Source organism: Phyllobates terribilis, unplaced genomic scaffold (genome assembly GCF_046119375.1).
Source record: "Phyllobates terribilis strain yellow unplaced genomic scaffold, ASM4611937v1 Scaffold_1__5_contigs__length_1240528914, whole genome shotgun sequence".
Classification (NCBI taxonomy): domain Eukaryota; kingdom Metazoa; phylum Chordata; class Amphibia; order Anura; family Dendrobatidae; genus Phyllobates; species Phyllobates terribilis.
Window position 1 is genome coordinate 813,390,286 of NW_027362761.1, and position 16,382 is coordinate 813,406,667.

Here is a 16,382-nt window from a genome sequence, read left to right on the forward strand (position 1 = left end):
AATTGATGCAAAAGGAGCCCAAGTATTGAGTGCATTTACTGAACATACATTTCAGTAGGCCAACATTTCAGATTTTAAAAACATTTTTCAAGCTGTTATTATAAAGTATTCTAATTTACTGAGATAATGACTTTTGTGTTTTCATTGGCTGTAAGCCATAATCATCAATATTAACAGAAATAAACACTTGCAATAGATCACTCTGTTTGTAATGACTCTATATAATACATGAGTTTCACTTTTTTGTATTGAAAAACTGAAATAAATTAACTTTTTGATGATATTCTAAATTTGTGAGAAGCACATGTAGCTGGCAGTGTAGTGATCCGCACAATTAACACTGTATGTGAATATACTCTTATCATGAATTGTGTTTCAGTCATGATAAAAATTTCAGTTGGCATATTTGCCTAGGTAAAAGTGCGTCATGCTGCAATGTAAACCTGTTTTATGCCTCTGTCAATTCGTGACAGCTGTACATATCCCGGGGAGGCGCTGTTCTAACAACTCAACAGTGTCCACATGACTACAACTCTGGTGAAAGGCAGCTAGTGGCTAGGGTTCATAAATGACTGTGATTTTAGCTATATACAATAATACTATGGTATTGCTGTATATAGTAGAAGCGATCGGATGATCGCAGGTTCAAGACCCCCAAGGGGACTAACAAATACAATAAATAAAAAAAAGAGGTTTTAAAAAAAATCTGAAAAATATAAAAAATCTGAAAAGTTTAAAGCACCCTTTGTTTCCCCCATTCAAAATGAAGAACTATAATTTTTTTTTAAATAAATACAAGTGTGGTATTCCTACATTCGTAAAAGTCCGATCTATCAAAATCTAAAATGAATTAACCCAATCGGTAATTGGTGTTGCAAGAACAAAAGTCAAAATGCAAAAACTGTGACTTTTCAGTCACCGCGACAGTGCAAAAAATGCAATAAAAGGCGATCAAAACATTGTATCTCACCAACATAGTATCAATAAAAACTTCATCTGAAGGCATAAAAAAATAAGCCCTCACACAGCTCTATCACCCAAAAATTGAAAACGTTACGACTCCTGGAAAATAGCGACATAAGGAAAAATGTTTTCTCTATAAATGTCTGAATTTTTTTTACCACTCAAAAAAAAACTATTTAGAAAAAGGAGGAGAACACTGAGTAAAAGCTAAAAATATAATTTTTATTTACTACATTCGTTAAAATATTGCATACATAATTTAAGTCATTCAATATCAAAATGTAAAGATGAGTAACCCAGTGCAAGGCTGGAGCACCCAATCACAGTGCACAAGCATAGGTAGCTAAGATCAGCTGCATAAATTACACATGATGAGGAAAAATGAGTAGTAGCACAAAAAGCACGGTGCACCGGGGGTAAGTAACTTCGTGGGTAATCCGTGCTGCAATGCCTTACTATTATCAAACAAGAAAGTCCTATGGAGAGTTACTCATCTTTATATTTTGATATTGAATGACTTAAATTAAATATGCAATATTTTAACAAATGTAGTAAATAAAAATTATATTTTTAGCTTTTACTCAGTGTTCTCCTCCTTTTTCTAAAAATTATATGAGTTGTATAGCTTTAATTTGGGGCACTTGCCCGGTCCTTTAAAATAAAACTAGGAATGTATTTTTGGAACGTATATATATATATAAAAAACTATGCATGTTTGGTATCGCTCTAATTGTACTGACCTGGAAAATAATATTTCAATGTCATTTTTACCGTTTAATCAACGCTGTAAATGAAATAAAAACAAAAAACAATTGCGGAATTGCACATTTTTTGCTATTACGCTGCACTTGTATTTTTTTTTCACTCTTTCCAGTACATCACATGATTAAATGAAGAAACCTACAAAATAAGAAGTATATTTTTTGCCACTGAAATACTTTGCAGCAGCATTCTAATAACAATTTTAAAATCTTTTTTTGTGTTTTGGATTTATGGCATTTATGCATCAATTGTTGTGATTAATAGGATTATTTAGTCACCTGAGTGAAGTAGTTTCTCTATACACAATCGACACTTTTTAATATTTGCTTGTTTTTTATTGTTGGTACTAATAAACATTTCTGAATGTTACTGTTTGGGCGCGGTACTTCTTAGGCTATGTGCCCACGATGCAGAAATGCTCCGTATTTTTTCCTGAGCGTTTCTGTATCTCCCTGGCAGTAAAAATGCATGCGGATTGTACATGCGGATTGTACATGCGGATTGTACACGTGTTTTTCCTGCCAGGGACAAGCGGATGTGAAGCGTTCTTCACTTGCATTTCCGCATGCGGGTTATTAAGCGCTTTCCAAGCGATTTTAGCATCACTTGGAAAAGTGCTTGACAACCTGGTCACACTATATAAATCCATGCAGCCGGCATGGATTTATATAGTATGACCAAGTTAATAGTTAAAAAGAATGATTGTGATTAACCACTTCGCGCCAGAGCCTGTTTTTGCCTTTGTGACCGGGCCAATTTTTTCAATTCTGACCACTGTCACTTTATGAAGTAATTACTCTGGAACGCTTCAACGGATTCCCCTGATTCTGAGAATATTTTTTCGTGACATATTGTACTTCATGATAGTGGTAAAATTTCTTCGATATCACTTGTGTTTATTTGTGAAAAAATCGGAAATTTGGCGAAAATTTTGAAAATTTTGCAATTTTCAAACTTTGAATTTTCATGCCCTTAAATCAGAGAGAGATGTCACACAAAATAGTTAATAAATAATATTTCCCACATGTCTACTTCACATCAGCACAATTTTGGAACCCAAATTTTTTTCTGTTAGGAAGCTATAAGGGTTAAAAGTTGACCAGCGATTTCTCATTTTCCCAACAAAATTTACAAAAACATTTTTTAGGGACCACATCTTATTTGAAGTGACTTTGAGGAGCCTTTATGACAGAAAATACCCAAAAGTGACACCATTCTAAAAATTGCACCCCTCAAGGTGCTCAAAACCACATTCAAGAACTTTATTAACCCTTCAGGTGTTTCACGGGAATTTTTGGAATGTGGAAGTAAACAATGAACAATTAACTTTTTTTCACAAAAATGTTACTTTAGACCCAATTTTTTTATTTTCACAGGGGTAACAGGAAAAAATGGAATACACAATTTGTAGTGCAATTTCTCATGAGCGCGCTGATTCCCCATATGTGAGGGAAAACCACTGTTTGGGCGCACTGCAGGGTTCGGAAGGGAAGGAGCGCCATTAGACTTTTTGAATGTAAAATTTGTTTGAATAATTAGCGGACACCATGTTGCGTTTGGAGATCTCCTGATGTGCCTAAACAGTGGAAACCCCACACAAGTGACACCATTTTGGAAACTAGACCCCTTAGGGAACTTATCTAGATGTGTGGTGAGCACCTTGCACCCCCAGGTGCTTCACAGAAGTTTATAATATTGAGCCGTAAAAATTAAATTTTCACATTTTTCCCACAAAAAATGTTTTTCATTCCCTAATTTTGCATTATCATAAGGGTAACAGGAGAAATTGCACCATGAAATTTGTTGTGCAATTTCTCCTGAGTACGCCGATACCCCATATGTGGGGGAAAACCACTGCTTTGGTGTACGGCAGGGTTCGGAAGAGAAAGGAGCGCTATGTTGGCTGGGATAGGTTGCAGACACCATGTCACATTTGAAGAGTCGCTGACATGCCGAAACAGCAGAAACCCCCACAAGTGACCCCATTTTATAAACTACACCTCTCAAGGAATTCATCTAGGGAAGTAGTGAGTATTTTTTAATTTTTAAATTTATACCATTGGGCAGTGAAAAAAACATAATTATATTTTTACCACAAAAAAATGTTTTACCCTCAGATTTTACATTTTCACGCAGGGCAATGGGTAAAAATGGTGCCGAAATGTGTCACACAATTTCTTCTAAACGTGGCAATACCCCATATGTGGCTGTATCGTACCGCTTAGCCATGCGGCGAGATCTGGGAGGGACGGAGTGCTATTTGACAATTGGAGAACAAATTATTGTAGAATAGGCATTTGGATTTGGGAGCACAAAATTTTCTGAATTTCTTTTGAGGGGCAAGGGCCATTTCGCTTTTCCAGAGCCTTTCTGCTACCAGTAACTTGCAATATTTTTAACAGATGACGGACCTGAGTGGGGACTAGCTTTTTTTGAGGAATGAGTTGAAGCTTTTATTGGGAACATTTTACGTAACATTTATCCAGCGCTCTAGGCTGAGCACTTACATCGGGGTTTCCATCTAAATTTCCAAGTGATGTAATTCAGATGAAACCCCTGTGGGATCCATTCACTGTAATGAGGCAGCAGAGTTACTCTGGACTCCGCTTGGCCTCTGTTTAGCGGTGTCCTTTTTATCAGAAGTGCACAAAACTGTGGACAACCGCACTTTTATGCACGCCTAAAAAAACTGACACCGTGGGATCACAGGCCAGACGGCATCCACAGTGGCCTATATCTGCCTCATTACAGGGAATCTTCCATCATGGGTTCCGTCTGAATCACGAATTTCAGAGATTTACACGGAAACTCTGGTGTAAGTGCTCAGCGCAGAGCGCAGGATAAATGTGAGCAGAGCCTTACTGCGATCTTTGGGAGACATAATAAACAAATCAGTAGCAGGTGAAGAATTGATTTTATTTATTTTTTACGCCGTTCCTCGTGCGGTATAAGTGATGAGATTACTTTATCCTTCGGGTCGGTGCGATTATAGAGATACCAGATTTATATCGGGTTTTTATGACTGACAGCTGTCACACACTAAGAGACACTTTTTTTTGCAAAATCTAGTTTTTGCATCGCCATATTTTGCGAGCTATAATTTTTCCATATTTCGGCCGACAGAGTCATGTGACGGCTTGTTTTTTGCGGGACGAGTTGACATTTTTATTGGTACCATTTTTGGGTACGTGACATTTTTTGATCACTTTCTATTCCGTTTTTTGGGAGGTAAAATGAACAAAAACCAACAATTCAGGAATTGTTTTTTGAGGTTTTTTTTTGCCGTTCTGCGTGTGGTAAAAGTGATAAGGCAGCGTTATTCTTCGGGTCAGTACGTTTACAGTGATACTACACTTACTGTACATTTTTTTTATGTTTTGGCGCTTTTAAACAATAAAACAATTTTATAGAAAAAATATTCTTTTTGCATCGCTTTATTCTGAGAGCTATAACTTTTTTATTTTTCGGCTGATGGAGCTGTATGGCAGCTTTTTTTTGGCGGAACAAGATGACGTTTTCAGCGGTACCATTTTTATTTCCATTTTGCTTTCTGATCGCATTTTTTTCCACTTTTTGTTTGGCGATATGATGAAAAAGCATAGCTTTTTGCTCCGTTTTTTATTTATTTTTATTACGGTGTGCACAGAAGGAGTTAATTAGTGTGACAGTTTTATAGATCGGGTTTTTTCGGACGCGGCGATACCAAATATGTGTACTTTTTTGTTTTTGCATAAATATACGGATTTATTGGTTTAATATTTTATTTATTTATTTTGTGACTTTTTTTAACAGTTTGAAAACATTTTTTTTACATTTTGCATGGGACATTAATTTTTATTTTTCTAATCACTGATCTCATGCAATGCAATAGACATGTATTGCATTGGATGAGATCTTTGCTGACAGTTTTACACTGTCTGTCTACTGCTAGAGTTCAGCTGCAGGCTGAGCTCAGCAGGACACCATATATGGCAGATCTGGAGGCGGTCATGTGACCTCCAGCTGCCATAACAACGGCAGGTCCTGGAAGGCATCAGGGGGCTGTCGGAGAGGTAAGTGGACGACCCCCTCTCCGCTCATTATCTTCTATATGCCGCGATCACTATAGATCGCGGCATATAGAAGATAGGAAAGGATTAACATCATTGGGACCTGATCCAATCAGGTCCCGATGATGTCCCCTGTCAGAGCTATCGCTCTGAACCGGAACCGCAGAGCTTCCAGGACCCTGGGGGTCTTGAGCGCTGCGGGACCACCCACCGTTTTTAAACGTCAGCGCTGCACAGAGCCCAGGCAGCGCCGACATTTATGTACAGTGAGCGGTCCTGAACCGGTTAAGAACCCCTGTTTGGTTCGAAACGCGTAAGGTCTGCCTTACATATGGCGCTCTTTTAATGGAACTAATAAAATCGACGTTTTAACTTTACATTTCTTGTGATGGATACGGAGAAGGTGCTGGAGTTTTTCTATTCTACTTCCTACAGTTAAAAAGAATGTTAAAAAATAAACATTATACTCACCTTCCAATGGCCCCCGGTCTCCTCCTCCGGTGCGTCCGGTGTGTTGGGCGGCTCGCGGTGGTCTAAAAGGACCTTCCATGACGTCATTTAGTCATGTGACAGGTCACGCAACCGCAGACGTCAGTGGTCACGTGACCTGTCACATGACTAGATGACGTCATGGAAGGTCCTTTTAGACCATCGCGAACCGCCGGGGAGCAAGGATGCATCGCTAAGGAGACCGGGGGCCATTGGAAGGTGAGTATAATGTTTATTTTTTATTTAAAATTATTTTTTTTACAGGTACTATGGTACCCGGGTCTGGATGAGAGGCTCCTCTTCTCCAGACCGGGGTACCATCCGCTCATTGAATCGCTTAATATCCGCATGTGCACATGTAGTGATGCGGATATTATGCGATTCAATGCAAGTCAATGGCGGCGAAAACGCAGCGATTACGCAAAATTAATGGTAGTGCTGCGGATTTTTCCGCAATGATAATCCGCAGCGGAAATTTCCGCAGTATGTGCACAGCACATGCGGATTATCATTGGGGAACATTGCTGACCTTCTACCAAGAGTTTTTTAAGCGTTTCCATGGCGGAATTGCCAGTGCGGAAACGCTTAAAAAACGCATCGTGGGCACACAGCCTTACTTTGTAGTTTTTTTTTGTAGTTTTTTTTAAGTGCCCTTTGCTTCCTGGCCAAATTATAGAAATGCACATGATAAAATTGATATCATCGTTCAAAAGTGCAACGTATCCCACAAAAAACAAGCCATGACACGGCTATGTCAATTGAAAAATAAAAAAGTTATGGCTCTTGGAAAAGATGAGGAAAAAGCTAAAGTGCAAACGGAAAATCGGCTAGTCGGGAAGGGGTTAAAGACCAGACATTTTTGGGATTTTCCATTTTCAGCAGAAATTATTATTATTATTATTTTTTTTTTTACTGACTGTGGTTGTATAAAGCTTTCTCTTACAAGGGACGAATTGTATTATTTTCTAGCACTGTTTTGGGGTACATATAAATGACAGTATACAGTTTTGCTCAAAAGTTTACATACCCCGGCAGAATTTTTCCTTTCTTGGCCTTGTTTCAGAGAATATGAATGATAACAAAAAAAAACTTTTTCTCCACTCATGGTTATTGGTTGGGTGAAGCCATTTATTGTCAAACAGTATGATGTATCCACAGTTCCGAAATAGACATTATGAGGCCCCACAGTATTATGCCCCCTCAGTTGCCCAATACACATAATGAGGACCCCAGTGGCCCCCAAAACAGTATGATGCCCTCACAGCACAGTATGATGCCCTAACAGCCCAACTACACAGTATGATGCCCCACTCAGCCCCCAACACACAGTATAATTACCCACAGACTCCACCAAACAGTATGATGGCCCACATAGCCCCAAATACAAAATAAGTTGGCCTTCATAGCCCCCCACATACACCATACTGTTTCCACAACGTCTTACTATTGGCGTAAGCCACTGATGCCAAGGAATGAGACTGTAACAAAACAGAGTGGTTGGCTGTGCTGAAAGCAGAGTACAAATCTAGAATGAACATGGAGTTATGTTGTGAGGCTTTGGCAGATTGCAGCTTTATTAGTGACTTTGGTTAAAGGGGTTGTCCAGGCTTTTCACAAAAGTCTGCAGTCACTCTATGTGACTGCAGACTTGTGAATCCTCGAAGCGCATGCTGTGAGGATTCTCCAATGGCAGCGATGAGACTGAGCAGTCTTGTGAAAGGTATGTATGATAATGTATTTATACATTCAGAATAGCTGGTAAGAGGCTTAATGAAATCTTACTGATATAATAATTTAGTTATGAACAGGCAATCGAGGCAATTTTCGTTTTAATACAGTGGGTATGGAAAGTATTCAGACCCCTTTAAATTTTTCACTCTTTGTTTCATTGCAGCCATTTGGTAAATTCTAAAAAGTTCATTTTTTTTCTCATTAAAGTACACTTTGCACCCCCATCTTGACTGAAAAAAAACAGCTATGTAGAAATGTTTGCAAATTTATTAAAAAAGAAAAACTGAAATATCACATGGTCATAGGTATTCAGACCCTTTGCTCAGTATTGAGTAGAAGCACCCTTTTGAGCTAGTACAGCCATGAGTCTTCTTGGGAATGATGCAACACGTTTTTCACACCTGGATTTGGGGATCCTCTGCCATTGTTCCTTGCAGATCCTCTCCAGTTCCGTCAGGTTGGATGGTGAACGTTGGTGGACAGCCATTTTCAGGTCTCTCCAGAGATGCTCAATTTGGTTTAGGTCAGGGCTCTGGCTGGGCCAGTCAAGAATGGTCACAGAGTTGTTCTGAAGCCACTCCTTTGTTATTTTAGCTGTGTGCTTAGGGTCATTGTCTTGTTGGAAGGTGAACCTTCGGCCAAGTCTGAGGTCCAGAGCACTCTGGAAGAGGTTTTCATCTAGGATATCTCAGTACTTGGCCGCATTCATGTTTCCTTCAATTGCAACCAGTTGTCCTGTTCCTGCAGCTGAAAAACACCCCCATAGCATGATGCTGCCGCCACCATGTTTCACTGTTGGTATTGTATTGGGCAGGTGATGAGCAGTGCCTGGTTTTCTCCACACATACCACTTAGAATTATCACCAAAAAGTTCTATCTTAATCTCATCAGACCAGAGAATCTTATTTATCATAGTCTGGGAGTCCTTCATGTGTTTTTGAGCAAACTCTATGCGGACTTTCATATGTCTTGCACTGAGTAGAGGCTTCCATTGGGCCACTCTGCCATAAAGGCCAAACTGGTAGAGGGCTGCAGTGATAGTTGACTTTGTGGAACTTTCTCCTATCTCCCTACTGCATCTCTGGAGCTTAGCCACAGTGATCTTGGGTTCTTCTTTACCTCTCTCACCAAGGCTCTTCTCCCACGATTGCTCAGTTTGGCTGGTTGGCCAGGTCTAGGAAGACTTCTGGTGGTCCCAAACTTCTTACATTTAAGGATTATGGAGGTCACTGTGCTCTTAGGAATCTTGAGTAATGCAGAAATTATTTTATAACCTTGACCAGATCTGTGCCTTGCCACAATTCTGTCTCTGAGCTCCTTGGGCAGTTCCTTTGAGCTCATGATTCTCATTTGGTCTGACATGCACTGTGAGCTGTGAGGTCTTATATAGACAGGTGTGTGCCTTTCCAAATTAAGTCCTATCAGTTTAATTAAACATAGCTAGACTCCAATGAAGGAGTAGAACCATCTCAAGGAGGATCACAAGGAAATGGACAGCATGTGACTTAAATATGAGTGTCTGAGCAAAGGGTCTGAATACCTATGACCATGTGATATTTCAGTTTTCCTTTTTAATAAATTTGCAAAAATTTCTACATTTCTGTTTTTTTTTTCAGTCAAGATGGGGTGCAGAGTGTACTTTAATGACAAAAAAATGAACTTTTTAGAATTTACCAAATGGCTGCAATGAAACAAAGTGAAAGTTTAAAGGGGTCTGAATACGTTCAGTACCCACTGTATCATCTTTCTTTATCTATGATACAATTCATGTAATAAGTAGTCACAGTATATATACTAGTCATTATTGACCAGCATGGATGTGTATAGTTAATAAACAATGTCAGATTATTTTCCTGCAAATTGAATTGATTGAATATTCTTAAGAGTTATGAAACTAAGGATTAGATCCGCTTTTAAGGAACTGAAAGAGGCCATGTGAGACAGCTTACATCCTGATAACCTGATGACCGGTAAAGGTTCACTTCTTGCGCACACTGTTGCAATGTCAATGCTGGTTAAAGTGCAAATGTTGCAGATGACAGAGAGCATTTCATTACAAACTACAAGGAGGCATTGTGACGTCAGCAGGTCCTAACAAAGAGGCCATGAATATGGATGTCTAGCATTCATATAGAACTGAGTGTTTTTAGATACAAAAGCTTTACTTCGTAAGGCAAGTAGTAGGCAAAGGGATTTTTTATTTTCGGGAAATTGGACCCCAAGCGCTCTAAAATAACAAATTAATTAGATATTCACCCTCCCCGGGTCCAGCACTGGCTCCCCGGGTCCAGCACTGGCTTCCCGCAGCAGCTCGGATCTTGGTGTTTTGACTGCAGCAATGATGTTACGCCAACAGCGAGCATCACTGATGTAGTCAATCACGGAGGGAAGCAGCCGTGCCAGGTAGGCGGCACAATTTGTTGAACTCGGTGGTTGGCTACAGCAGTCAACTGTCACTGCTGCAGCCAAAATACCTATACCCGAGCAGTGGCGGGGAGCCGGTGAAGGGCCCAGGGAGGGTGAGTATTTGCTCTATGTGTTATTTTAGGAATATAAGAGAGTTTGGGGTCCACTTTCTTGATTAGTGATCCAACACTAATATACAACAGGCTCTAAAAACTACAAAGTCTGTAAGACACCAGTCATACATCTTAAACCTATTGTATTGTACACAAATTGTCTTATACTGCTAATTGTGAATGAGTCCTTACTGACCTCCAGGATGCTGTGAAGGAGCAGCCATCCCTAGTTTTGGGAAACTAACTCTTACAGGAAGATAAATGAAAATCAGAGTGGATGAAACGTTATCATGTAAAAAGCAGGGTCTCTGGGGTGGCCATCAGAAAATACTATCTAAATATCTGGGTCCGTAAAATGGCTTGGGGGCTGCACAAAATGTCTTTAATGCATTCCAAGAAATATGAGATGCATTTTGGCATCACTGCCATGTTGGGCAAATCTTTCTTGTTCTGCTCCAAACTATAAGGGAGTATTTTTGCTGACTTTTTGGAGTGGAAACTGAGCAGAAACTCCATGTTTTTGACGAGGATTTGGAGACCTTGCGCTCAGCTTCTGCTCTGAAAGCAAAATCATTGTTTAAGAGACATTTGATTACCAAATCGTTGCTTAGAAGGCATGCTCTTTGTATTTAAAACATCACATAAGACCCAGACTAAAGTCCCAGCATTGACCCTTTATCTATTTCAACATGTATGATTTACACAGAGAAGGAAATTGTAAAAAAAGAAAAAAATGATAAGACATTTAACACACCGACCAGTGGCACAATACCACCAATGACAATATAAACGTTTACCCATAAGTGGTCATTTGATGCCTGTTTACACAGACAGACCAAAGTAAAGAATGCACACTGAGCCATCTATATGCCCATAGGCTGCCATTGTTCTCGTCAGTGCGAGTCCTGGTTACACAGAACGATGCAGCACTGAGAATGATGATCTTTTATGCTACGTAAAAGACTATTTCGCCCGATGAACAAGCATTTTGCTTGTTCTTAGAGTGATCGGCAGCCTGTTTACACGGGAAGATAATCGTGAAGCAAACGTTTTTCATATTGCTGTTCACGATTATCTTGCAGTGTAAATGCAGCCTGTCCTCCAGCTATACACAGGAAATAATAAAAGGTCTAGGAGTGTTAAACAATAGGACGATATCAGAAGAATCTCATTTCCAATATATGCCACATAGTCATTTGAATGCCAGTGACTGAAATGTATGACTGATTTGTTATCCAGATATAACCAGTCTTTTTAATAGGTATCTAATCCCACAGACAGATACATTATATATATATTTATAATATATACACACGTGGTCAAAATTGTTGGTACCCCTCGTTTAATGAAAGAATAACCCACAATGGTCACAGAAATAACTTGAATCTGACAAAAGTAACAATAAATTAAAAATCTATGAAAATGAACAAATGAAAGTCAGACATTGCTTTTCAACCCTGCTTCCACAGAATTTAAAAAAAAATTAAACTCATGAAATCGGCCTGGACAGAAATGATGGTACTCCAGAAAATAATGTGACAAAAGGGACATGTTTAATCAAGTTGTGTCCACTAATTAACATCACAGGTGTCTACAATCTTGTAATCAGTCAGTGGGCCTGTATATAGGGCTACAGATACTCACTGTGCTGTTTGGTAACATGGTGTGTACCACACTCAACATGGACCAGAGGAAGCAAAGGAAAGAGTTGTCTCAGGAGATTAGAAAGAAAATTATAGACAAGTTTTTGGTAAGGCACATCAGCTCTAAGTTCACAGACGGAAAAATGAAGCATATCAAGAAAAGAACACTATCCCTACTGTGAATCATGGAGGAGGCTCTGTTATGTTCTGGGGCTGCTTTGCTGCATCTGGCACAGGCTGTCTTGAATCTGTGCAGGGTACAATGAAATCTCAAGATTATCAAGGGATTCTAGAGAGAAATGTGCTGCCCAATGTCAGAAAGCTTGGTCTCAGTCGCAGGTCATGAGTCTTGCAACAGGACAATGACCGAAAACACAAAGCTAAAAACACCCAAAAATGGCTAAGAGGAAAACATTGGACTATTCTGAAGTGGCCTTCTATAAGCCCTGACCTAAATCCTATTGAGCATCTTTGGAAAGAGCCGAAACATGTCATCTGGAAAAGGCAACCTTCAAACACGAGACAACTGGAGCAGTTTGCTCATGAGGAGTGGGCCAAAATACCGGTCGACAGGTGCAGAAGTCTCATTGACAGTTACAGGAATCGTTTGATTGCAGTAATTGCCTCAAAAGGTTGTTCAACAAAATATTAAGTTAAGGGTACCATCATTTCTGTCCAGACCTATTTCAGGAGTTTAATTTTTTTTTTTAATTCTGTGGAAGCAGAAAAGCAATGTCTGACTTTCATTTTTTCATTTTCATAGATTTTTAATTTATTATTACTTTTGTCAGATTCAAGTTATTTCTGTGACCATTGTGGGTTTTTTCTTTCATGAAACGAGGGGTACCAACAATTTTGACCATGTGTGTATATGTATCAGTGGGCTTAGTTTCCTATTACAAAAAGGAGCTAGTTATAATTATATCCAAACAACTCATACAATTCCAGAAGCAATAATAGGGGGACAGCACAGTTCTAAGAACAGATGCTATACAATCATAATAATCATACAGACTAATAAACAACGCTTGGTATTAATGGTGGGCACATGATAGCAGTCATTTATATTCTCCTGAGTGACAGCTATTCCTCCTGCACCCCTTCACCCACACTGCCTGTCAGGAGCCGAGAAGCGAATGATGTCAGTATCCCACTTATGTCGGTTGTGCTCACAGTAACTTGTAATCGCTCTGCAATGAGACCAGAGCAGGCTGTCATTACATCTCATGTAGGAGTAGTCTGGAACAGGCAGATTACTGTGTGTGAGACATAATGACAGCTTTGATCTCACTGCAACAAGCCAGTCAGCTGTGAGCACATAAGACAAAGGTATGATTGCTGACACATTCCTGGAGAGGCAGCCTGGGGGGAAAGGCAGTACAGCAGAGGTGACAGTGCCATGATAGGAGGAGAGCTGATTGAAGGGCTTGTAAGGTGACACAGCTAAACTCAGCTGTGCTACCCTTCCGCACACTGACTGCCTGGAACTTACCTGAAAGGTGTTAGTCATCTATGCTCCACACCCAGTGCTTTCTAAACACGCAGGAGGTTAGGCCAGAAGTTCAGGACTGTGTGTTATTACAATTCACACACTGATAAACCTTCTCTCAGCTATTGTGGTGCGTGTTCTTTTTCTGCTATATGTTGCTGCCTGCTCATGACTGGTTAACATCATACAGTGAGAAAAGTACACGCCCTCAGTGAAAATTCTCTGATAACACCCCCTTGAAAGGTAATCTGTCAAGCAAAATTAAGAGTATAAACTAAGTTCACAACCTGGTAGGGAATATAGCACCAATAAAAATCACAGCTTTAGGGCTCGCTCACACTGGCGAGTAGCCAGCGTATAACTCGGCGCGCACCCACACAAGTCTATAGAAGCGTGCAAAACACTAGACTGCACATGGATATAAGCCAACTCTCAGACTGGGGAAGATGGAAAAATTAAGTTCTCCATCTTCTCCACACCCGTGATCCGATTCTCACATACAAGAGAATTAGATCACAGTAAAATGACACTTGGCTCGCGCTCGCAGCAGAGTTTGAGACAAGGGTCATTTCCATATAGCATCCGATTCTCTCGCATGAATCATCGGATGTTAATCGCCAGTGTGAGTGAGCCCTTAGTGTTATAATTGCTGCCTCCATTCTACAGAAACTTAAGTTTAATTGATTATGCTAATAAGACTGCTCAATTCACCTGACATGGCCAAGAGGCTCAGTGTACCCACTGATTTTGCATTTTTCGCCTCCCTCATCTGTGATTGACAGCGCTAGCTTTCCTGAAACAAACAGTGTCTGCAAAGCTCATACAAGCAAGTGCTGTCAAGCACCAGTAAGGAATGACATACAAAATTAGTTGGTGAATAGTGCACTGAGCATCTTGGCCACACTAAGGGTGCACCGAGCACCCTAATTAGCGCAAATAATTAGACGTCAGTTTTTGCAGAATGATGACAGTGATTAGAACACTAATGGTGCAATTTTTATAAGGGCTATACGCTTTACAAGGCGATGTGCTAAGTTTATATTATCAGTTTGGCTGACAGATTCCCTTAAAGTTTTTTTTTATCATGCCCACTCTTTCTCTTTTTTTTTTCACAACGCCAGTATCAAGCACACACTAACATATTATGCTAAAATAGCTGATGTGATTTTATAGTTTATTTCCTCTATTAGTTTCAGTTGCCTAAAAACACAGGGAAAGTTCAAGCCTAACAATGTGCTAACACAAGGTATGACACATTAGTCTTGTGATTACTTAGTATTCATTATTGCTAAATAAATCGAGCAAAGTACATCCAGATAGCAGCTGTGTCTCTCATGGTATGAGTAATAAATGAATGAGGTATGAGCAATAAATGAATGAGGTATGAGTAATAAATGAAAGAGGTATGAGCAATAAACGAAAGATCAATCCCTAAGGAGAAGATTGTTACTAACATTTCAAAGTCAGATCTCGAAGGGAATTTAAGCCACACATTTTGGGAGAAATTGGCCCATTTGTATGGTCCAGTTTGCAGGACAGTCTCGTGAAAATTGATACCGTTGGCAATTACATTTCTTTATACTCATTTTAGAATGCATACATTTTTAAAGCCTTTCTGAAAACAACACGATTGCTTAGGTGGCTGTGCCAGTTTTTGGTTTATTTAGCATCAAAATGCTGGTGAAAAGCATTTAAATGCCCCTCTGTGCCAGGTTTGATAATTGATTTGTATGAAATGTGGGTATTGCTAAGCCTGTATCTACCAAATTTATTATAGATGTGCACTACTTCTGAAGCATATTAACAGCCCAATATAAGCCAAGCTAAGATTCGGCATAAAATGAAGGGCCCAATTCATCATTTTCTTTTCATTTTTTAAGTCGCTTTTCTTTTTTGTCATGTGGTATTTGCTTCTGTTTTTAGTGTTAAATTCTTTAAAATAGCACATACAGGTTCATGAATTTTGTGCAAAATAAAAAAATGTTCTTTATTTTTGTCTTTTATCGCTTTAGCACCTTTTTAGAATAAAAAGTCAAATGATCAGTTAAAATGTTGCATGCAATTCTATCATTTTTGCAAAAGTCCTAAATAATGAATTGGCTGCAAATAAATTGGCTGCAAACATGTAGATTATAAAAACTACACTAAAAATGACGAACAGAGAAAAAACATAATAACTTCTTAAAGGGAATCTGTCAGCAAGTTTTTCTACCTCATCTGAGATAATCATGATGTAGGCAAAGAGAACCTGAATCCACGATGTATTACTTGGCTTACTGGGTGCAGCAGTTCTGATACAATCAGAGCTTTTCGATTTAGCAATGCAGCAGAGCTGGGAAAGCTAACCCCGCCCACACTCAGTGTACATAGCTATAGACAGTGAGCTACTTATCACAGAAGGGGCGGAGTCGGACGATTGCCCGCATGACTGATAGTCACCATAATCCTTCAGTCTAAGTAAACAACAGCACATACCCATACATGTGATACATCATTGAGCTCAGTGTTTTAACCCCTACCTCATGCTGTCCTCAGATTACATAGCAAAAGCCTGCTGACAGATTCCCTTTAAATGAATATTTTTTGTGCAAAACAAAAAATAGCCTTAATACAGGAAAAACAAGACATAAAATAGGAACAAATGCAATAACATATCGGGCCTCAAGTGTTTAACGTCTATCAAGATGCATCAAATCTATCACTTAGCATGTTGCACTGCATCTACAGACTGCCTGGT

At 39.4% G+C, this 16,382-nt stretch overlaps 1 protein-coding gene across 1 annotated transcript in view; it reads right to left on the reverse strand.

Annotated features, from left to right (window-relative positions):
• SCARB2 (scavenger receptor class B member 2) overlaps window positions 1-16,382 on the reverse strand; it is a 97,050-nt gene that overhangs the window by 23,774 nt on the left and 56,894 nt on the right. The window lies entirely within an intron of this gene.